General features: G+C 49.1%; 21 non-coding genes and 2 pseudogenes across 21 annotated transcripts; all 23 read right to left on the bottom strand.

Moving 5' to 3' along the window:
- Positions 1–179: 179 nt before the first annotated feature.
- On the bottom strand, positions 180–370 carry LOC131959951 (U2 spliceosomal RNA). The gene has a single exon (XR_009389560.1). It is a non-coding gene; the product is annotated as a U2 spliceosomal RNA (small nuclear RNA).
- A 612-nt stretch (positions 371–982) lies between these two features.
- LOC131959914 (U1 spliceosomal RNA) lies at positions 983–1,146 on the bottom strand. Its single transcript, XR_009389555.1, has one exon. It is a non-coding gene; the product is annotated as a U1 spliceosomal RNA (small nuclear RNA).
- A 510-nt stretch (positions 1,147–1,656) lies between these two features.
- LOC131959943 (U2 spliceosomal RNA) lies at positions 1,657–1,847 on the bottom strand. Its single transcript, XR_009389559.1, has one exon. It is a non-coding gene; the product is annotated as a U2 spliceosomal RNA (small nuclear RNA).
- Positions 1,848–2,459: 612 nt separating this feature from the next.
- Positions 2,460–2,623, bottom strand: LOC131959842 (U1 spliceosomal RNA). Its single transcript, XR_009389543.1, has one exon. It is a non-coding gene; the product is annotated as a U1 spliceosomal RNA (small nuclear RNA).
- Positions 2,624–3,133: 510 nt separating this feature from the next.
- Positions 3,134–3,324, bottom strand: LOC131960648 (U2 spliceosomal RNA). The gene has a single exon (XR_009389722.1). It is a non-coding gene; the product is annotated as a U2 spliceosomal RNA (small nuclear RNA).
- Positions 3,325–3,936: 612 nt separating this feature from the next.
- Positions 3,937–4,100, bottom strand: LOC131959769 (U1 spliceosomal RNA). Its single transcript, XR_009389528.1, has one exon. It is a non-coding gene; the product is annotated as a U1 spliceosomal RNA (small nuclear RNA).
- A 510-nt stretch (positions 4,101–4,610) lies between these two features.
- On the bottom strand, positions 4,611–4,801 carry LOC131959935 (U2 spliceosomal RNA). The gene has a single exon (XR_009389558.1). It is a non-coding gene; the product is annotated as a U2 spliceosomal RNA (small nuclear RNA).
- Positions 4,802–5,413: 612 nt separating this feature from the next.
- On the bottom strand, positions 5,414–5,577 carry LOC131959692 (U1 spliceosomal RNA). The gene has a single exon (XR_009389509.1). It is a non-coding gene; the product is annotated as a U1 spliceosomal RNA (small nuclear RNA).
- A 510-nt stretch (positions 5,578–6,087) lies between these two features.
- LOC131960693 (U2 spliceosomal RNA) lies at positions 6,088–6,278 on the bottom strand. The gene has a single exon (XR_009389731.1). It is a non-coding gene; the product is annotated as a U2 spliceosomal RNA (small nuclear RNA).
- Positions 6,279–6,890: 612 nt separating this feature from the next.
- Positions 6,891–7,054, bottom strand: LOC131959619 (U1 spliceosomal RNA). The gene has a single exon (XR_009389496.1). It is a non-coding gene; the product is annotated as a U1 spliceosomal RNA (small nuclear RNA).
- A 510-nt stretch (positions 7,055–7,564) lies between these two features.
- Positions 7,565–7,755, bottom strand: LOC131959928 (U2 spliceosomal RNA). Its single transcript, XR_009389557.1, has one exon. It is a non-coding gene; the product is annotated as a U2 spliceosomal RNA (small nuclear RNA).
- Positions 7,756–8,367: 612 nt separating this feature from the next.
- Positions 8,368–8,531, bottom strand: LOC131959546 (U1 spliceosomal RNA). Its single transcript, XR_009389482.1, has one exon. It is a non-coding gene; the product is annotated as a U1 spliceosomal RNA (small nuclear RNA).
- A 510-nt stretch (positions 8,532–9,041) lies between these two features.
- Positions 9,042–9,222, bottom strand: LOC131960959 (U2 spliceosomal RNA; annotated as a pseudogene).
- A 5,175-nt stretch (positions 9,223–14,397) lies between these two features.
- LOC131961067 (U2 spliceosomal RNA) lies at positions 14,398–14,574 on the bottom strand (annotated as a pseudogene).
- Positions 14,575–15,186: 612 nt separating this feature from the next.
- On the bottom strand, positions 15,187–15,350 carry LOC131959473 (U1 spliceosomal RNA). The gene has a single exon (XR_009389469.1). It is a non-coding gene; the product is annotated as a U1 spliceosomal RNA (small nuclear RNA).
- A 510-nt stretch (positions 15,351–15,860) lies between these two features.
- LOC131959921 (U2 spliceosomal RNA) lies at positions 15,861–16,051 on the bottom strand. Its single transcript, XR_009389556.1, has one exon. It is a non-coding gene; the product is annotated as a U2 spliceosomal RNA (small nuclear RNA).
- Positions 16,052–16,663: 612 nt separating this feature from the next.
- LOC131959403 (U1 spliceosomal RNA) lies at positions 16,664–16,827 on the bottom strand. Its single transcript, XR_009389457.1, has one exon. It is a non-coding gene; the product is annotated as a U1 spliceosomal RNA (small nuclear RNA).
- Positions 16,828–17,337: 510 nt separating this feature from the next.
- LOC131959908 (U2 spliceosomal RNA) lies at positions 17,338–17,528 on the bottom strand. The gene has a single exon (XR_009389554.1). It is a non-coding gene; the product is annotated as a U2 spliceosomal RNA (small nuclear RNA).
- A 612-nt stretch (positions 17,529–18,140) lies between these two features.
- Positions 18,141–18,304, bottom strand: LOC131959344 (U1 spliceosomal RNA). Its single transcript, XR_009389439.1, has one exon. It is a non-coding gene; the product is annotated as a U1 spliceosomal RNA (small nuclear RNA).
- A 510-nt stretch (positions 18,305–18,814) lies between these two features.
- LOC131959900 (U2 spliceosomal RNA) lies at positions 18,815–19,005 on the bottom strand. Its single transcript, XR_009389553.1, has one exon. It is a non-coding gene; the product is annotated as a U2 spliceosomal RNA (small nuclear RNA).
- A 612-nt stretch (positions 19,006–19,617) lies between these two features.
- Positions 19,618–19,781, bottom strand: LOC131959279 (U1 spliceosomal RNA). Its single transcript, XR_009389426.1, has one exon. It is a non-coding gene; the product is annotated as a U1 spliceosomal RNA (small nuclear RNA).
- A 510-nt stretch (positions 19,782–20,291) lies between these two features.
- On the bottom strand, positions 20,292–20,482 carry LOC131960871 (U2 spliceosomal RNA). Its single transcript, XR_009389780.1, has one exon. It is a non-coding gene; the product is annotated as a U2 spliceosomal RNA (small nuclear RNA).
- Positions 20,483–21,094: 612 nt separating this feature from the next.
- Positions 21,095–21,258, bottom strand: LOC131959216 (U1 spliceosomal RNA). Its single transcript, XR_009389411.1, has one exon. It is a non-coding gene; the product is annotated as a U1 spliceosomal RNA (small nuclear RNA).
- Positions 21,259–21,581: the final 323 nt, after the last annotated feature.

Below are 21,581 nucleotides of genomic sequence, written 5' to 3'. Positions count from 1 at the left end.
CAAATCCAACACGGAGCGTCACGTTGGCAAACTATTACATTTGCCCTGGCATAGCCCAGGGGCAGAAAGAAGGTTGGGCAATACTCAGGCTAACAGCATCAGCCACACAGGAAGGCAGAGTTCCGCAAGCTGAGAGAGCAGGCAGAGGAACGAACGTGCTTTACATTTCACATAGAGAGGAGGGGTGCACCGTTCCCGGAAGTACTGCAATACCAGGTCGATGCGTGGAGTGGACGGAGCAAGCCCCTATTCCATCTCCCAGTTCCAAAAATCAATTTAATATATGGTCCCCGGGTAGGGGACGTATCAGATATTAAACTGATAAGAACAGATACTACACTTGATCTTAGCCAAAAGGCCGAGAAGCGATGCCGTCAAAGGGTCGGAGGTGAAGGGCGGATTGGCTGCACACTCACTCTCGATGCCGGTTCTCAAAACCCAAGTAGCAGTTTCGGGAAGCGCGAGTAAGAGTACCACCAACGACAGTGGAGGAAAACCTCTCAGAATCGCTCCAAAGCATGTTCTCTTAGAGAAGCAAATGTGCAAATTGTGGCTCTCTCTGGGTGAAAAGGGACTCTGCTTGTTGCTAGAGTTCGTGACGCAGTGTCAGTGTTTTTGAAAGCAAATCAAGCACTGACAGCCCCTGGTGGACATGCCACCAAAGTGCAGCTGATGCACATTTCAGCAGCAAAGCCAATACCGCATGTTTTACCAAAGATGACAAAGATTTACCTGTGGGCCTGTGTGCTTTCCTGCGCTTGTACTAGCGCATATGTTGCTCAACGCAAAGGTAGCAATCCGGAAGTGGGCTTCAATTTCCAGGCACTTGAACGTACATATGCCCATTGTACTGTACTACCACTGCTTACTGATGCTCGGCATCACCGTGTAAGCTCTGCTTCGTTTCAAGCAGCCTAAAATGCTTACAGCCCCCGTGAATGACTTGAGGGTTGCCTCTTGTTTTAATTTTCACAGTATATGTCAGGGGAGAGCGCGAACGCAGTCCCCCACTACCAGAAATTATGCAGTCGAGATTCCCACATTTGGGGAATTCGCAGAGGTCAGCTCGGCCGGAGTGCAATGGCTGAGCCTCGCCCTGGGTGAACCACCTTCGTGATCATGGTGTCTCCCCTGCCAGGTAAGTATGAGTTGCACAGCTCAGAGATCGGCTGCCCTGTAGCAGACACGCCACGCTGACTGATGGTGCTGAAGGCATGTGTTTGTCTTCCTCCTGACATGTCGGGTCAGTGGAAAGCAGACTGGGAAACAGTGACCTGTTTGATTCATGTTATGGGCACAGGCATGCATTTCACATGTCTCCCTTTTGCTGCCTCCTGCTCTTAAAATGAGAGTCATGGACACTGCAGAAAGGTTCACGCCCACTGAATGTCACTATGAAATTGGAGCATTAACAAGTGTACACATATTGTGAGTCCACATCATCGGCTGGGACAGGCCTGCTCATTGTCCCCGTATCCAAATCCAACACGGAGCGTCACGTTGGCAAACTATTCCATTTGCCCTGGCATAGCCCAGGGGCAGAAAGAAGGTTGGGCAATACTCAGGCTAACAGCATCAGCCACACAGGAAGGCAGAGTTCCGCAAGCTGAGAGAGCAGGCAGAGGAACGAACGTGCTTTACATTTCACATAGAGAGGAGGGGTGCACCGTTCCCGGAAGTACTGCAATACCAGGTCGATGCGTGGAGTGGACGGAGCAAGCCCCTATTCCATCTCCCAGTTCCAAAAATCAATTTAATATATGGTCCCCGGGTAGGGGACGTATCAGATATTAAACTGATAAGAACAGATACTACACTTGATCTTAGCCAAAAGGCCGAGAAGCGATGCCATCAAAGGGTCGGAGGTGAAGGGCGGATTGGCTGCACACTCACTCTCGATGCCGGTTCTCAAAACCCAAGTAGCAGTTTCGGGAAGCGCGAGTAAGAGTACCACCAACGACAGTGGAGGAAAACCTCTCAGAATCGCTCCAAAGTATGTTCTCTTAGAGAAGCAAATGTGCAAATTGTGGCTCTCTCTGGGTGAAAAGGGACTCTGCTTGTTGCTAGAGTTCGTGACGCAGTGTCAGTGTTTTTGAAAGCAAATCAAGCACTGACAGCCCCTGGTGGACATGCCACCAAAGTGCAGCTGATGCACATTTCAGCAGCAAAGCCAATACCGCATGTTTTACCAAAGATGACAAAGATTTACCTGTGGGCCTGTGTGCTTTCCTGCGCTTGTACTAGCGCATATGTTGCTCAACGCAAAGGTAGCAATCCGGAAGTGGGCTTCAATTTCCAGGCACTTGAACGTACATATGCCCATTGTACTGTACTACCACTGCTTACTGATGCTCGGCATCACCGTGTAAGCTCTGCTTCGTTTCAAGCAGCCTAAAATGCTTACAGCCCCCGTGAATGACTTGAGGGTTGCCTCTTGTTTTAATTTTCACAGTATATGTCAGGGGAGAGCGCGAACGCAGTCCCCCACTACCAGAAATTATGCAGTCGAGATTCCCACATTTGGGGAATTCGCAGAGGTCAGCTCGGCCGGAGTGCAATGGCTGAGCCTCGCCCTGGGTGAACCACCTTCGTGATCATGGTGTCTCCCCTGCCAGGTAAGTATGAGTTGCACAGCTCAGAGATCGGCTGCCCTGTAGCAGACACGCCACGCTGACTGATGGTGCTGAAGGCATGTGTTTGTCTTCCTCCTGACATGTCGGGTCAGTGGAAAGCAGACTGGGAAACAGTGACCTGTTTGATTCATGTTATGGGCACAGGCATGCATTTCACGTGTCTCCCTTTTGCTGCCTCCTGCTCTTAAAATGAGAGTCATGGACACTGCAGAAAGGTTCACGCCCACTGAATGTCACTATGAAATTGGAGCATTAACAAGTGTACACATATTGTGAGTCCACATCATCGGCTGGGACAGGCCTGCTCATTGTCCCCGTATCCAAATCCAACACGAAGCGTCACGTTGGCAAACTATTACATTTGCCCTGGCATAGCCCAGGGGCAGAAAGAAGGTTGGGCAATACTCAGGCTAACAGCATCAGCCACACAGGAAGGCAGAGTTCCGCAAGCTGAGAGAGCAGGCAGAGGAACGAACGTGCTTTACATTTCACATAGAGAGGAGGGGTGCACCGTCCCCGGAAGTACTGCAATACCAGGTCGATGCGTGGAGTGGACGGAGCAAGCCCCTATTCCATCTCCCAGTTCCAAAAATCAATTTAATATATGGTCCCCGGGTAGGGGACGTATCAGATATTAAACTGATAAGAACAGATACTACACTTGATCTTAGCCAAAAGGCCGAGAAGCGATGCCGTCAAAGGGTCGGAGGTGAAGGGCGGATTGGCTGCACACTCACTCTCGATGCCGGTTCTCAAAACCCAAGTAGCAGTTTCGGGAAGCGCGAGTAAGAGTACCACCAACGACAGTGGAGGAAAACCTCTCAGAATCGCTCCAAAGCATGTTCTCTTAGAGAAGCAAATGTGCAAATTGTGGCTCTCTCTGGGTGAAAAGGGACTCTGCTTGTTGCTAGAGTTCGTGACGCAGTGTCAGTGTTTTTGAAAGCAAATCAAGAACTGACAGCCCCTGGTGGACATGCCACCAAAGTGCAGCTGATGCACATTTCAGCAGCAAAGCCAATACCGCATGTTTTACCAAAGATGACAAAGATTTACCAACAGGCCTGTGTGCTTTCCTGCGCTTGTACTAGCGCATATGTTGCTCAACGCAAAGGTAGCAATCCGGAAGTGGGCTTCAATTTCCAGGCACTTGAACGTACATATGCCCATTGTACTGTACTACCACTGCTTACTGATGCTCGGCATCACCGTGTAAGCTCTGCTTCGTTTCAAGCAGCCTAAAATGCTTACAGCCCCCGTGAATGACTTGAGGGTTGCCTCTTGTTTTAATTTTCACAGTATATGTCAGGGGAGAGCGCGAACGCAGTCCCCCACTACCAGAAATTATGCAGTCGAGATTCCCACATTTGGGGAATTCGCAGAGGTCAGCTCGGCCGGAGTGCAATGGCTGAGCCTCGCCCTGGGTGAACCACCTTCGTGATCATGGTGTCTCCCCTGCCAGGTAAGTATGAGTTGCACAGCTCAGAGATCGGCTGCCCTGTAGCAGACACGCCACGCTGACTGATGGTGCTGAAGGCATGTGTTTGTCTTCCTCCTGACATGTCGGGTCAGTGGAAAGCAGACTGGGAAACAGTGACCTGTTTGATTCATGTTATGGGCACAGGCATGCATTTCACGTGTCTCCCTTTTGCTGCCTCCTGCTCTTAAAATGAGAGTCATGGACACTGCAGAAAGGTTCACGCCCACTGAATGTCACTATGAAATTGGAGCATTAACAAGTGTACACATATTGTGAGTCCACATCATCGGCTGGGACAGGCCTGCTCATTGTCCCCGTATCCAAATCCAACACGGAGCGTCACGTTGGCAAACTATTACATTTGCCCTGGCATAGCCCAGGGGCAGAAAGAAGGTTGGGCAATACTCAGGCTAACAGCATCAGCCACACAGGAAGGCAGAGTTCCGCAAGCTGAGAGAGCAGGCAGAGGAACGAACGTGCTTTACATTTCACATAGAGAGGAGGGGTGCACCGTTCCCGGAAGTACTGCAATACCAGGTCGATGCGTGGAGTGGACGGAGCAAGCCCCTATTCCATCTCCCAGTTCCAAAAATCAATTTAATATATGGTCCCCGGGTAGGGGACGTATCAGATATTAAACTGATAAGAACAGATACTACACTTGATCTTAGCCAAAAGGCCGAGAAGCGATGCCGTCAAAGGGTCGGAGGTGAAGGGCGGATTGGCTGCACACTCACTCTCGATGCCGGTTCTCAAAACCCAAGTAGCAGTTTCGGGAAGCGCGAGTAAGAGTACCACCAACGACAGTGGAGGAAAACCTCTCAGAATCGCTCCAAAGTATGTTCTCTTAGAGAAGCAAATGTGCAAATTGTGGCTCTCTCTGGGTGAAAAGGGACTCTGCTTGTTGCTAGAGTTCGTGACGCAGTGTCAGTGTTTTTGAAAGCAAATCAAGCACTGACAGCCCCTGGTGGACATGCCACCAAAGTGCAGCTGATGCACATTTCAGCAGCAAAGCCAATACCGCATGTTTTACCAAAGATGACAAAGATTTACCTGTGGGCCTGTGTGCTTTCCTGCGCTTGTACTAGCGCATATGTTGCTCAACGCAAAGGTAGCAATCCGGAAGTGGGCTTCAATTTCCAGGCACTTGAACGTACATATGCCCATTGTACTGTACTACCACTGCTTACTGATGCTCGGCATCACCGTGTAAGCTCTGCTTCGTTTCAAGCAGCCTAAAATGCTTACAGCCCCCGTGAATGACTTGAGGGTTGCCTCTTGTTTTAATTTTCACAGTATATGTCAGGGGAGAGCGCGAACGCAGTCCCCCACTACCAGAAATTATGCAGTCGAGATTCCCACATTTGGGGAATTCGCAGAGGTCAGCTCGGCCGGAGTGCAATGGCTGAGCCTCGCCCTGGGTGAACCACCTTCGTGATCATGGTGTCTCCCCTGCCAGGTAAGTATGAGTTGCACAGCTCAGAGATCGGCTGCCCTGTAGCAGACACGCCACGCTGACTGATGGTGCTGAAGGCATGTGTTTGTCTTCCTCCTGACATGTCGGGTCAGTGGAAAGCAGACTGGGAAACAGTGACCTGTTTGATTCATGTTATGGGCACAGGCATGCATTTCACATGTCTCCCTTTTGCTGCCTCCTGCTCTTAAAATGAGAGTCATGGACACTGCAGAAAGGTTCACGCCCACTGAATGTCACTATGAAATTGGAGCATTAACAAGTGTACACATATTGTGAGTCCACATCATCGGCTGGGACAGGCCTGCTCATTGTCCCCGTATCCAAATCCAACACGGAGCGTCACGTTGGCAAACTATTACATTTGCCCTGGCATAGCCCAGGGGCAGAAAGAAGGTTGGGCAATACTCAGGCTAACAGCATCAGCCACACAGGAAGGCAGAGTTCCGCAAGCTGAGAGAGCAGGCAGAGGAACGAACGTGCTTTACATTTCACATAGAGAGGAGGGGTGCACCGTTCCCGGAAGTACTGCAACACCAGGTCGATGCGTGGAGTGGACGGAGCAAGCCCCTATTCCATCTCCCAGTTCCAAAAATCAATTTAATATATGGTCCCCGGGTAGGGGACGTATCAGATATTAAACTGATAAGAACAGATACTACACTTGATCTTAGCCAAAAGGCCGAGAAGCGATGCCGTCAAAGGGTCGGAGGTGAAGGGCGGATTGGCTGCACACTCACTCTCGATGCCGGTTCTCAAAACCCAAGTAGCAGTTTCGGGAAGCGCGAGTAAGAGTACCACCAACGACAGTGGAGGAAAACCTCTCAGAATCGCTCCAAAGCATGTTCTCTTAGAGAAGCAAATGTGCAAATTGTGGCTCTCTCTGGGTGAAAAGGGACTCTGCTTGTTGCTAGAGTTCGTGACGCAGTGTCAGTGTTTTTGAAAGCAAATCAAGCACTGACAGCCCCTGGTGGACATGCCACCAAAGTGCAGCTGATGCACATTTCAGCAGCAAAGCCAATACCGCATGTTTTACCAAAGATGACAAAGATTTACCAACAGGCCTGTGTGCTTTCCTGCGCTTGTACTAGCGCATATGTTGCTCAACGCAAAGGTAGCAATCCGGAAGTGGGCTTCAATTTCCAGGCACTTGAACGTACATATGCCCATTGTACTGTACTACCACTGCTTACTGATGCTCGGCATCACCGTGTAAGCTCTGCTTCGTTTCAAGCAGCCTAAAATGCTTACAGCCCCCGTGAATGACTTGAGGGTTGCCTCTTGTTTTAATTTTCACAGTATATGTCAGGGGAGAGCGCGAACGCAGTCCCCCACTACCAGAAATTATGCAGTCGAGATTCCCACATTTGGGGAATTCGCAGAGGTCAGCTCGGCCGGAGTGCAATGGCTGAGCCTCGCCCTGGGTGAACCACCTTCGTGATCATGGTGTCTCCCCTGCCAGGTAAGTATGAGTTGCACAGCTCAGAGATCGGCTGCCCTGTAGCAGACACGCCACGCTGACTGATGGTGCTGAAGGCATGTGTTTGTCTTCCTCCTGACATGTCGGGTCAGTGGAAAGCAGACTGGGAAACAGTGACCTGTTTGATTCATGTTATGGGCACAGGCATGCATTTCACGTGTCTCCCCTTTGCTGCCTCCTGCTCTTAAAATGAGAGTCATGGACACTGCAGAAAGGTTCACGCCCACTGAATGTCACTATGAAATTGGAGCATTAACAAGTGTACACATATTGTGAGTCCACATCATCGGCTGGGACAGGCCTGCTCATTGTCCCCGTATCCAAATCCAACACGGAGCGTCACGTTGGCAAACTATTACATTTGCCCTGGCATAGCCCAGGGGCAGAAAGAAGGTTGGGCAATACTCAGGCTAACAGCATCAGCCACACAGGAAGGCAGAGTTCCGCAAGCTGAGAGAGCAGGCAGAGGAACGAACGTGCTTTACATTTCACATAGAGAGGAGGGGTGCACCGTTCCCGGAAGTACTGCAATACCAGGTCGATGCGTGGAGTGGACGGAGCAAGCCCCTATTCCATCTCCCAGTTCCAAAAATCAATTTAATATATGGTCCCCGGGTAGGGGACGTATCAGATATTAAACTGATAAGAACAGATACTACACTTGATCTTAGCCAAAAGGCCGAGAAGCGATGCCGTCAAAGGGTCGGAGGTGAAGGGCGGATTGGCTGCACACTCACTCTCGATGCCGGTTCTCAAAACCCAAGTAGCAGTTTCGGGAAGCGCGAGTAAGAGTACCACCAACGACAGTGGAGGAAAACCTCTCAGAATCGCTCCAAAGTATGTTCTCTTAGAGAAGCAAATGTGCAAATTGTGGCTCTCTCTGGGTGAAAAGGGACTCTGCTTGTTGCTAGAGTTCGTGACGCAGTGTCAGTGTTTTTGAAAGCAAATCAAGCACTGACAGCCCCTGGTGGACATGCCACCAAAGTGCAGCTGATGCACATTTCAGCAGCAAAGCCAATACCGCATGTTTTACCAAAGATGACAAAGATTTACCAACAGGCCTGTGTGCTTTCCTGCGCTTGTACTAGCGCATATGTTGCTCAACGCAAAGGTAGCAATCCGGAAGTGGGCTTCAATTTCCAGGCACTTGAACGTACATATGCCCATTGTACTGTACTACCACTGCTTACTGATGCTCGGCATCACCGTGTAAGCTCTGCTTCGTTTCAAGCAGCCTAAAATGCTTACAGCCCCCGTGAATGACTTGAGGGTTGCCTCTTGTTTTAATTTTCACAGTATATGTCAGGGGAGAGCGCGAACGCAGTCCCCCACTACCAGAAATTATGCAGTCGAGATTCCCACATTTGGGGAATTCGCAGAGGTCAGCTCGGCCGGAGTGCAATGGCTGAGCCTCGCCCTGGGTGAACCACCTTCGTGATCATGGTGTCTCCCCTGCCAGGTAAGTATGAGTTGCACAGCTCAGAGATCGGCTGCCCTGTAGCAGACACGCCACGCTGACTGATGGTGCTGAAGGCATGTGTTTGTCTTCCTCCTGACATGTCGGGTCAGTGGAAAGCAGACTGGGAAACAGTGACCTGTTTGATTCATGTTATGGGCACAGGCATGCATTTCACGTGTCTCCCTTTTGCTGCCTCCTGCTCTTAAAATGAGAGTCATGGACACTGCAGAAAGGTTCACGCCCACTGAATGTCACTATGAAATTGGAGCATTAACAAGTGTACACATATTGTGAGTCCACATCATCGGCTGGGACAGGCCTGCTCATTGTCCCCGTATCCAAATCCAACACGGAGCGTCACGTTGGCAAACTATTACATTTGCCCTGGCATAGCCCAGGGGCAGAAAGAAGGTTGGGCAATACTCAGGCTAACAGCATCAGCCACACAGGAAGGCAGAGTTCCGCAAGCTGAGAGAGCAGGCAGAGGAACGAACGTGCTTTACATTTCACATAGAGAGGAGGGGTGCACCGTTCCCGGAAGTACTGCAATACCAGGTCGATGCGTGGAGTGGACGGAGCAAGCCCCTAATCCATCTCCCAGTTCCAAAAATCAATTTAATATATGGTCCCCGGGTAGGGGACGTATCAGATATTAAACTGATAAGAACAGATTTTCTTTCGAATTTTATTGACACTTATTCCAAAAACATTTTACAGTAGTTTCACATCAATACCACACGTAAATTCAGTTTTTTTAAATACAATAAATAGACTTAAATACAACAATTCTGCAAAATCTGTAAAACCATATTAAAACGTTAAAACGAATTAAAAGGTCATACAGAAAATAAGTTGTAATAAGTTACATAAAATATACAATATATTACATGTGTCAGCTTGTTTAAGTGTCCATGTTAAAAGCCTTTAAAATAGGAGTTCATTTGTTGAAAGGTTTGACAATGTCTGCTGTTGTACAGGAGCGCAGTGTGTCTTCGCAAGGATACACTCATTCCGCTCCCCCAATCAGTTTCCTTCCGGGATGCTGTGTTGGTGCTCAGAGGAGATCCTCACCCTTTTGCTCCTTCCCACCTGCCTCACCCGGAGAGTCAGGCCGTCGCTGCTGAGACCTTTTCCTGTGTGGCTCCGGCTCCTTCGTCCGAATGGGCGCAGAGGCGATTCTTCTTTGTGGCTGTGTCCTAGGCCTGCCGCCTGCAGCTCTGGCCGCATGGGCCATTGCTGCTGCCATCCGGATCACAGCCACGGGGGGGATCTGCTTGCGCCTTCTTACCAGCAAGTCTCTGGAGGTCCATATGGCTTCTTTTATGGCGGCTAGGGTGAGCCACTGATTCGCGAAGTTGCCCGTTCGGCTTCTGTGGCCCACCCCGTACAGCACCAGTTGTGCTGTAAGGACCTCCCTTGCTGGTAAGTAAGGGAATTGTAAGGAGCCGGCCATTGCCCACAGGTCTACAGCAGCGCTGCACTCCCAGAGCAGATGTCTCACCGACTCAGGCTCTCCACAGCCTGGTCGGGGGCAGGTTGAGAGCGTTGCCATGCCCCGGGAGTGCATTACGGACCTGACTGGGAGGATCTCATGAGCCACCATCCATGACAGGTCCCGGAGTCTGTTTGGGAGAGCGGAATGGTTCACGTTGTGCCAAACTGTTGAGGGCTCACCAAATGCAAGCCCACGCACTGGACACACTGGTTCCCGCTCCTGTACAACAGATATCAAAAGACGATGGTGAGATAAAACATGCAACTCCTCCTGCTCCAGGTTAAAATGCTTTAAAAATGTCTTAATAAAAGCATAGGCTGGCGGCAGGTTAAAAGACACAGGTACTTTTAGATCAGGGTTTAAAAGCTTTAGGTTTCTTAGGTAGGACCCCATCCAGAACCTTGTCATTGCTGCCGTTTTGGGGTTTCTGGATGGGGCTATGGCGGCTTTGATGTGACTTGCTGTATATCTGCTTCCTAAAAACAGGTTCAGGTCCGGGACTCCTTTTCCTCCTTTCTCCTTTGGCGATTTCATCACCGTCCTGGCGAGTCTTTCCCACTTGGAGCCCCACAGGAAGTAAAACACAGCTCGGTCAAGATCTAATAAAACTCTCCTGGGTGGGATAAAAACAGAACTGATTAGTAAAAGCAAAGGTAAAATCACTGCCTTGATGATTAAAACCTTTCCTTCCAAAGTCAGTCCCCTCAATCCCCAGTACCCAAGTTTCTGTCTGACTTTCCCTACCATGTCTGGCCAATTTGTTTTCCCTCCCCCCTCCCTATCGAATTTGACCCCGAGTATTTTTAGGTCCGTTTGTGTCACAGTCAGGGGGAGTCCTGTCGTCTCGTTGGCAGTCCATGGTCCATATAAAAGGGCTTGGGTCTTATTTCGGTTTAGCTTTGCCCCAGAGGCCTGTCCAAACCAGTCAGTCACGTCCATCGTCCTGTTGACAGATAAAAGATCAGTGCATAAAATGTTAATGTCGTCCATATATAAAATGCATTTGGATACGAGTCCCCCACTCCCTGGGACTCTTACCCCGTTGATCCATTTGTCCCTTCTCAAGACCTGTGCCAGTGGTTCTATACAAGTAACGTAGAGGAGGGCAGATAACGGACAACCCTGACGGACACCGCAGTTTATATTGACTGCGTTTGTCAGATGCCCGTTAACGACGAATCTGCTGGTTATGTCCCTGTACAGCAATCCCACCCAAGCTACAAACCTCTCTGGGAACCCCATTTTTGGCAGTACCTCAAAGAGGTACTGGTGCGAGACCCGATCAAAGGCTTTCTCAAAGTCTAAATTTAGGACTATTAGCCGGATGTTTCTGTCTCTCGCATAACAGATGGTGTCTCGGATCAGTACGAGGCTGTCAGTGATCTTCCTCCCCGGGACGGCACAGGCTTGATCCGGGTGGATTAGCTCATCTAAAAACAAGGACATACGTGATGCTAAAATTTTGCTAAAAAATTTACAGTCAACATTTAAAAGTGTGATCGGTCTCCAGTTCCTTAAGTCCGTCTTGTCTTTGTCTTTGTGGAGGAGGGTCACTATCCCTACTCTAAAACTATCAGGAAGTCGGTCAAGTTGCTCCAAGTCCATAAAAACAGCAAGCAAGTCAGGTGCTAAAATGTCCCAAAAGGTCGAATAAAATTCAAGAGGTAGCCCATCTTCTCCTGGAGACTTCCCTGGTTTAAAACTCTGGAAGCATTTATTCAGCTCAAACATAGTAAAATCCTGGGTTAAAAGCACACTGTTGCTTATTGTTTTTTCAATTGATTTTAAAACTTCCCTGATGGTGTCATTTCTTACGGGCTTTTCTTCATATAGTTCAGTGTAGAAATGTTCAATATGCTCCTTGATTTCTTTTGTTGATTCTGCTGTATTTCCCTGCTGGTTTTTCAGTTTTAAAATGGTTCCCCCTTTACTTAAAATTTTCTTAAAAAAGTATCTTGTGCATTTTTCCCCTTCTTCTATGTCCCTTTCTTTGCTTCTTATTATGATGCCTTTACTTTTAATTTCTGCTAAAACCAACATTTCTCTTTTGATTTGTTTAATCTCTTCATTAAAATCCATCCCCTGTTGGTTTAGATTAAAATAGCGCTGAAGTCTTTTTTGCAGTCCCAGCATGCATCGTTTTTCCTTATCCTTTTTCTTCTTCCCTACCTGTCTAAAGAAAGTCTGAGTCCTTCCCTTCACCATTTCCCACCAGTGTGCACGTGTCTCGTAAAAGTCTTGAAGGGTCTGCCACTCTTGGTACTGCTCCCTGAACTGCCTAACTACCTCCCTATCTTTTAAAAGGGAGCAGTTGAGCTTCCACAGACCACTTCCAAAAGTCACACCAGAAGGTAGTGAGAGGGTGCATGAAAGCATAGCGTGATCAGAAAAGAAAACAGGTGTCAATCTAGCATCAGTTGGTGGGCAATCACGGGATAAAAGGTAGTCTATGCGAGAGGCTCTGGTGCCATCACCACTGCACCAGGTGAAGCCCTCCTCTCTGGGATGCATTGTTTTAAAACAGTCCAGCAGTTTAAAATCCCTACACATATTCTGCAATAAAACTGATGTTTTATCAACCTTAAAATCTTCTCCCGCTCCTTTTCTATCATTTCTGCTTAAAATACAGTTAAAATCTCCCCCTACGACTAATGGTGCCCTGCCTAGCATGTGGGACTGCAAGTCTTCTAAAAAGTCATACCTGTCATTTTTGTCTATAAAACCATAAATATTTAGGATGTTAAAATCCTTTCCCATAAAAGTCAATTGTGCTAAAAGTGCCCGGCCATCTCTCACCACTGTGCTTCCCTTCACCAAGACAAGAGGGTTTTTAATTAAAATGGCTACTCCATCATTTTTGTTTTCATTTGATCCGGACCATAGGGATGTATTTGGCCATAAATTCTTCCATTGTGTGTATGGCTTTAAAAAGGGGAGGCCACACTCCTGTAATAAAAACACATCTGACTTAACAGTGTCTAGAAAAGATAAAACACTCTGGGCTCTAACTCTCGACTTCACACTTCTCACATTGATGGTAGAGAAGGTGAGTGTCATGAGTATGGTTAAAAATAACACGTATGACATTTTAATAGGAAGCAGAGGGGATAGTCAATGTTAAAAAGTCTTTTTAAGATCTGATGCTTGTGTATGGAGCTCTTCCTTCAGCCTTATGGGGGAAAGGTGAAGGGGTTGCGCTCCGCTACCCTGTCGGACTCCGGGGGTTGAAAGCTCCTCTCGTTTGCTGCTGGAGTCCTTAGGGGTTGATCTTAGAGCTATACTGAGGAAAGAGACCTCATTTGGGGAACTGGAGGGAAAGACTCTGGACTCCTCCACAGTTGGACTGTCTGAGGAGTATCCAGCTCTTGCCCTCTTTTCTGAGACTCCAGGAGACTCAGAAGACAATTCCGATAAGGGCCTCTTAGCTTCTTGGGCGTTGGGGAGGGAGGCATCCTCGCTGTCATCCTGTGGCTGTTCCTTTTCCTTTTCTGAACAAGCTCCGCCTTCTGCCTGCATTGCCCCTTCTTCTCCGTTCTCTATCGGTGTGGCACATGCAGGCCCCTCCCCTTCTCCCACCTCACCTGATTCCTGTTCACCAGTCACAGGTTTTGGCGGGAGGTTTGAATTTTCAAGCCCATCCTCAAACAGCTCTTGAAATGGCTCCTCTTGTCTGCCATTTTGTTTTGTGGCTTTCAGTTTGTTGGCAAAAGACTTTGGGCAATCTCTGAAGAGGTGGTTTGTTTCTCCACAAAGATTGCACTTTCTGCCATTGGTACATTCCTCAAAGGTATGACCAATTTCTCTGCATTTACCACACACTGTTTTCTGGCATGCTTCTACCAGGTGCCCTTGCTCACCACACTTGCGGCAGAGCTTGGGCTGTCCCTGGTAGTGGATGTAGCCCCTGTTGTTACCCAAGACTATCATGGATGGCAGATGTTTCAAGCCCTGGAAGCCCTGGGGGTCCTGCCATTGTTGGATGGGGACCCTCCAGGCACAAGTCCAAATGCCATCTTCATCTCTCACCTTGGTAGCCTAGCCTTTCACAGTGCAAAATCTACCCAGCCAATGACAAATGTCGTCCGCATTCACTGTTTCATTGAACATCTTGACAATGACAGTTTTAAATGTATTGTCAGTCAGCTTCTCTACGTTGAAAGCGGAGAACTGGGGTTTCTCAGTCTCAAACCGGTTGCAAAATTCTCGAAAAGTCATGGCCGTGCGAAAGCTTACATCAAAACCTTTGTTCATCGGTAGTGTCACAATACAGTTGATGTCCTCAGGTCGAAACTTCAATATTTTTTGTATAAACCTCCTGGAAAAGTCAAGTCTTGACATTGGACCCAGGGGTTTACCATCTTTCTCTTTAAATGTGAAACGGACGCTGTGGTGCCTCCGCATGCCGGCATGGTGGAGGCACCACACACTACAGGGAAAAGGAAAACTAAAAACACTTAAAAATTTGCCTAAAACCAACAAATTAAAAAGTGGACTAAAAGGGCCAGATAAAAATGGCTTGAGGTCACTTGATCTTAGCCAAAAGGCCGAGAAGCGATGCCGTCAAAGGGTCGGAGGTGAAGGGCGGATTGGCTGCACACTCACTCTCGATGCCGGTTCTCAAAACCCAAGTAGCAGTTTCGGGAAGCGCGAGTAAGAGTACCACCAACGACAGTGGAGGAAAACCTCTCAGAATCGCTCCAAAGTATGTTCTCTTAGAGAAGCAAATGTGCAAATTGTGGCTCTCTCTGGGTGAAAAGGGACTCTGCTTGTTGCTAGAGTTCGTGACGCAGTGTCAGTGTTTTTGAAAGCAAATCAAGCACTGACAGCCCCTGGTGGACATGCCACCAAAGTGCAGCTGATGCACATTTCAGCAGCAAAGCCAATACCGCATGTTTTACCAAAGATGACAAAGATTTACCAACAGGCCTGTGTGCTTTCCTGCGCTTGTACTAGCGCATATGTTGCTCAACGCAAAGGTAGCAATCCGGAAGTGGGCTTCAATTTCCAGGCACTTGAACGTACATATGCCCATTGTACTGTACTACCACTGCTTACTGATGCTCGGCATCACCGTGTAAGCTCTGCTTCGTTTCAAGCAGCCTAAAATGCTTACAGCCCCCGTGAATGACTTGAGGGTTGCCTCTTGTTTTAATTTTCACAGTATATGTCAGGGGAGAGCGCGAACGCAGTCCCCCACTACCAGAAATTATGCAGTCGAGATTCCCACATTTGGGGAATTCGCAGAGGTCAGCTCGGCCGGAGTGCAATGGCTGAGCCTCGCCCTGGGTGAACCACCTTCGTGATCATGGTGTCTCCCCTGCCAGGTAAGTATGAGTTGCACAGCTCAGAGATCGGCTGCCCTGTAGCAGACACGCCACGCTGACTGATGGTGCTGAAGGCATGTGTTTGTCTTCCTCCTGACATGTCGGGTCAGTGGAAAGCAGACTGGGAAACAGTGACCTGTTTGATTCATGTTATGGGCACAGGCATGCATTTCACGTGTCTCCCTTTTGCTGCCTCCTGCTCTTAAAATGAGAGTCATGGACACTGCAGAAAGGTTCACGCCCACTGAATGTCACTATGAAATTGGAGCATTAACAAGTGTACACATATTGTGAGTCCACATCATCGGCTGGGACAGGCCTGCTCATTGTCCCCGTATCCAAATCCAACACGGAGCGTCACGTTGGCAAACTATTACATTTGCCCTGGCATAGCCCAGGGGCAGAAAGAAGGTTGGGCAATACTCAGGCTAACAGCATCAGCCACACAGGAAGGCAGAGTTCCGCAAGCTGAGAGAGCAGGCAGAGGAACGAACGTGCTTTACATTTCACATAGAGAGGAGGGGTGCACCGTTCCCGGAAGTACTGCAATACCAGGTCGATGCGTGGAGTGGACGGAGCAAGCCCCTATTCCATCTCCCAGTTCCAAAAATCAATTTAATATATGGTCCCCGGGTAGGGGACGTATCAGATATTAAACTGATAAGAACAGATACTACACTTGATCTTAGCCAAAAGGCCGAGAAGCGATGCCGTCAAAGGGTCGGAGGTGAAGGGCGGATTGGCTGCACACTCACTCTCGATGCCGGTTCTCAAAACCCAAGTAGCAGTTTCGGGAAGCGCGAGTAAGAGTACCACCAACGACAGTGGAGGAAAACCTCTCAGAATCGCTCCAAAGCATGTTCTCTTAGAGAAGCAAATGTGCAAATTGTGGCTCTCTCTGGGTGAAAAGGGACTCTGCTTGTTGCTAGAGTTCGTGACGCAGTGTCAGTGTTTTTGAAAGCAAATCAAGCACTGACAGCCCCTGGTGGACATGCCACCAAAGTGCAGCTGATGCACATTTCAGCAGCAAAGCCAATACCGCATGTTTTACCAAAGATGACAAAGATTTACCAACAGGCCTGTGTGCTTTCCTGCGCTTGTACTAGCGCATATGTTGCTCAACGCAAAGGTAGCAATCCGGAAGTGGGCTTCAATTTCCAGGCACTTGAACGTACATATGCCCATTGTACTGTACTACCACTGCTTACTGATGCTCGGCATCACCGTGTAAGCTCTGCTTCGTTTCAAGCAGCCTAAAATGCTTACAGCCCCCGTGAATGACTTGAGGGTTGCCTCTTGTTTTAATTTTCACAGTATATGTCAGGGGAGAGCGCGAACGCAGTCCCCCACTACCAGAAATTATGCAGTCGAGATTCCCACATTTGGGGAATTCGCAGAGGTCAGCTCGGCCGGAGTGCAATGGCTGAGCCTCGCCCTGGGTGAACCACCTTCGTGATCATGGTGTCTCCCCTGCCAGGTAAGTATGAGTTGCACAGCTCAGAGATCGGCTGCCCTGTAGCAGACACGCCACGCTGACTGATGGTGCTGAAGGCATGTGTTTGTCTTCCTCCTGACATGTCGGGTCAGTGGAAAGCAGACTGGGAAACAGTGACCTGTTTGATTCATGTTATGGGCACAGGCATGCATTTCACGTGTCTCCCTTTTGCTGCCTCCTGCTCTTAAAATGAGAGTCATGGACACTGCAGAAAGGTTCACGCCCACTGAATGTCACTATGAAATTGGAGCATTAACAAGTGTACACATATTGTGAGTCCACATCATCGGCTGGGACAGGCCTGCTCATTGTCCCCGTATCCAAATCCAACACGGAGCGTCACGTTGGCAAACTATTCCATTTGCCCTGGCATAGCCCAGGGGCAGAAAGAAGGTTGGGCAATACTCAGGCTAACAGCATCAGCCACACAGGAAGGCAGAGTTCCGCAAGCTGAGAGAGCAGGCAGAGGAACGAACGTGCTTTACATTTCACATAGAGAGGAGGGGTGCACCGTTCCCGGAAGTACTGCAATACCAGGTCGATGCGTGGAGTGGACGGAGCAAGCCCCTATTCCATCTCCCAGTTCCAAAAATCAATTTAATATATGGTCCCCGGGTAGGGGACGTATCAGATATTAAACTGATAAGAACAGATACTACACTTGATCTTAGCCAAAAGGCCGAGAAGCGATGCCGTCAAAGGGTCGGAGGTGAAGGGCGGATTGGCTGCACACTCACTCTCGATGCCGGTTCTCAAAACCCAAGTAGCAGTTTCGGGAAGCGCGAGTAAGAGTACCACCAACGACAGTGGAGGAAAACCTCTCAGAATCGCTCCAAAGTATGTTCTCTTAGAGAAGCAAATGTGCAAATTGTGGCTCTCTCTGGGTGAAAAGGGACTCTGCTTGTTGCTAGAGTTCGTGACGCAGTGTCAGTGTTTTTGAAAGCAAATCAAGCACTGACAGCCCCTGGTGGACATGCCACCAAAGTGCAGCTGATGCACATTTCAGCAGCAAAGCCAATACCGCATGTTTTACCAAAGATGACAAAGATTTACCAACAGGCCTGTGTGCTTTCCTGCGCTTGTACTAGCGCATATGTTGCTCAACGCAAAGGTAGCAATCCGGAAGTGGGCTTCAATTTCCAGGCACTTGAACGTACATATGCCCATTGTACTGTACTACCACTGCTTACTGATGCTCGGCATCACCGTGTAAGCTCTGCTTCGTTTCAAGCAGCCTAAAATGCTTACAGCCCCCGTGAATGACTTGAGGGTTGCCTCTTGTTTTAATTTTCACAGTATATGTCAGGGGAGAGCGCGAACGCAGTCCCCCACTACCAGAAATTATGCAGTCGAGATTCCCACATTTGGGGAATTCGCAGAGGTCAGCTCGGCCGGAGTGCAATGGCTGAGCCTCGCCCTGGGTGAACCACCTTCGTGATCATGGTGTCTCCCCTGCCAGGTAAGTATGAGTTGCACAGCTCAGAGATCGGCTGCCCTGTAGCAGACACGCCACGCTGACTGATGGTGCTGAAGGCATGTGTTTGTCTTCCTCCTGACATGTCGGGTCAGTGGAAAGCAGACTGGGAAACAGTGACCTGTTTGATTCATGTTATGGGCACAGGCATGCATTTCACGTGTCTCCCTTTTGCTGCCTCCTGCTCTTAAAATGAGAGTCATGGACACTGCAGAAAGGTTCACGCCCACTGAATGTCACTATGAAATTGGAGCATTAACAAGTGTACACATATTGTGAGTCCACATCATCGGCTGGGACAGGCCTGCTCATTGTCCCCGTATCCAAATCCAACACGGAGCGTCACGTTGGCAAACTATTACATTTGCCCTGGCATAGCCCAGGGGCAGAAAGAAGGTTGGGCAATACTCAGGCTAACAGCATCAGCCACACAGGAAGGCAGAGTTCCGCAAGCTGAGAGAGCAGGCAGAGGAACGAACGTGCTTTACATTTCACATAGAGAGGAGGGGTGCACCGTTCCCGGAAGTACTGCAATACCAGGTCGATGCGTGGAGTGGACGGAGCAAGCCCCTATTCCATCTCCCAGTTCCAAAAATCAATTTAATATATGGTCCCCGGGTAGGGGACGTATCAGATATTAAACTGATAAGAACAGATACTACACTTGATCTTAGCCAAAAGGCCGAGAAGCGATGCCGTCAAAGGGTCGGAGGTGAAGGGCGGATTGGCTGCACACTCACTCTCGATGCCGGTTCTCAAAACCCAAGTAGCAGTTTCGGGAAGCGCGAGTAAGAGTACCACCAACGACAGTGGAGGAAAACCTCTCAGAATCGCTCCAAAGCATGTTCTCTTAGAGAAGCAAATGTGCAAATTGTGGCTCTCTCTGGGTGAAAAGGGACTCTGCTTGTTGCTAGAGTTCGTGACGCAGTGTCAGTGTTTTTGAAAGCAAATCAAGCACTGACAGCCCCTGGTGGACATGCCACCAAAGTGCAGCTGATGCACATTTCAGCAGCAAAGCCAATACCGCATGTTTTACCAAAGATGACAAAGATTTACCAACAGGCCTGTGTGCTTTCCTGCGCTTGTACTAGCGCATATGTTGCTCAACGCAAAGGTAGCAATCCGGAAGTGGGCTTCAATTTCCAGGCACTTGAACGTACATATGCCCATTGTACTGTACTACCACTGCTTACTGATGCTCGGCATCACCGTGTAAGCTCTGCTTCGTTTCAAGCAGCCTAAAATGCTTACAGCCCCCGTGAATGACTTGAGGGTTGCCTCTTGTTTTAATTTTCACAGTATATGTCAGGGGAGAGCGCGAACGCAGTCCCCCACTACCAGAAATTATGCAGTCGAGATTCCCACATTTGGGGAATTCGCAGAGGTCAGCTCGGCCGGAGTGCAATGGCTGAGCCTCGCCCTGGGTGAACCACCTTCGTGATCATGGTGTCTCCCCTGCCAGGTAAGTATGAGTTGCACAGCTCAGAGATCGGCTGCCCTGTAGCAGACACGCCACGCTGACTGATGGTGCTGAAGGCATGTGTTTGTCTTCCTCCTGACATGTCGGGTCAGTGGAAAGCAGACTGGGAAACAGTGACCTGTTTGATTCATGTTATGGGCACAGGCATGCATTTCACGTGTCTCCCTTTTGCTGCCTCCTGCTCTTAAAATGAGAGTCATGGACACTGCAGAAAGGTTCACGCCCACTGAATGTCACTATGAAATTGGAGCATTAACAAGTGTACACATATTGTGAGTCCACATCATCGGCTGGGACAGGCCTGCTCATTGTCCCCGTATCCAAATCCAACACGGAGCGTCACGTTGGCAAACTATTACATTTGCCCTGGCATAGCCCAGGGGCAGAAAGAAGGTTGGGCAATACTCAGGCTAACAGCATCAGCCACACAGGAAGGCAGAGTTCCGCAAGCTGAGAGAGCAGGCAGAGGAACGAACGTGCTTTACATTTCACATAGAGAGGAGGGGTGCACCGTTCCCGGAAGTACTGCAATACCAGGTTGATGCGTGGAGTGGACGGAGCAAGCCCCTAATCCATCTCCCAGTTCCAAAAATCAATTTAATATATGGTCCCCGGGTAGGGGACGTATCAGATATTAAACTGATAAGAACAGATACTACACTTGATCTTAGCCAAAAGGCCGAGAAGCGATGCCGTCAAAGGGTCGGAGGTGAAGGGCGGATTGGCTGCACACTCACTCTCGATGCCGGTTCTCAAAACCCAAGTAGCAGTTTCGGGAAGCGCGAGTAAGAGTACCACCAACGACAGTGGAGGAAAACCTCTCAGAATCGCTCCAAAGTATGTTCTCTTAGAGAAGCAAATGTGCAAATTGTGGCTCTCTCTGGGTGAAAAGGGACTCTGCTTGTTGCTAGAGTTCGTGACGCAGTGTCAGTGTTTTTGAAAGCAAATCAAGCACTGACAGCCCCTGGTGGACATGCCACCAAAGTGCAGCTGATGCACATTTCAGCAGCAAAGCCAATACCGCATGTTTTACCAAAGATGACAAAGATTTACCAACAGGCCTGTGTGCTTTCCTGCGCTTGTACTAGCGCATATGTTGCTCAACGCAAAGGTAGCAATCCGGAAGTGGGCTTCAATTTCCAGGCACTTGAATGTACATATGCCCATTGTACTGTACTACCACTGCTTACTGATGCTCGGCATCACCGTGTAAGCTCTGCTTCGTTTCAAGCAGCCTAAAATGCTTACAGCCCCCGTGTATGACTTGAGGGTTGCCTCTTGTTTTAATTTTCACAGTATATGTCAGGGGAGAGCGCGAACGCAGTCCCCCACTACCAGAAATTATGCAGTCGAGATTCCCACATTTGGGGAATTCGCAGAGGTCAGCTCGGCCGGAGTGCAATGGCTGAGCCTCGCCCTGGGTGAACCACCTTCGTGATCATGGTGTCTCCCCTGCCAGGTAAGTATGAGTTGCACAGCTCAGAGATCGGCTGCCCTGTAGCAGACACGCCACGCTGACTGATGGTGCTGAAGGCATGTGTTTGTCTTCCTCCTGACATGTCGGGTCAGTGGAAAGCAGACTGGGAAACAGTGACCTGTTTGATTCATGTTATGGGCACAGGCATGCATTTCACGTGTCTCCCTTTTGCTGCCTCCTGCTCTTAAAATGAGAGTCATGGACACTGCAGAAAGGTTCACGCCCACTGAATGTCACTATGAAATTGGAGCATTAACAAGTGTACACATATTGTGAGTCCACATCATCGGCTGGGACAGGCCTGCTCATTGTC

This window comes from Centropristis striata, chromosome 2 (assembly GCF_030273125.1).
Source record: "Centropristis striata isolate RG_2023a ecotype Rhode Island chromosome 2, C.striata_1.0, whole genome shotgun sequence".
NCBI classification, from domain to species: Eukaryota; Metazoa; Chordata; class Actinopteri; order Perciformes; family Serranidae; genus Centropristis; species Centropristis striata.
Note: the sequence above shows the minus strand (reverse complement) of the source record. Positions and strands in the feature narration are given on the sequence as shown.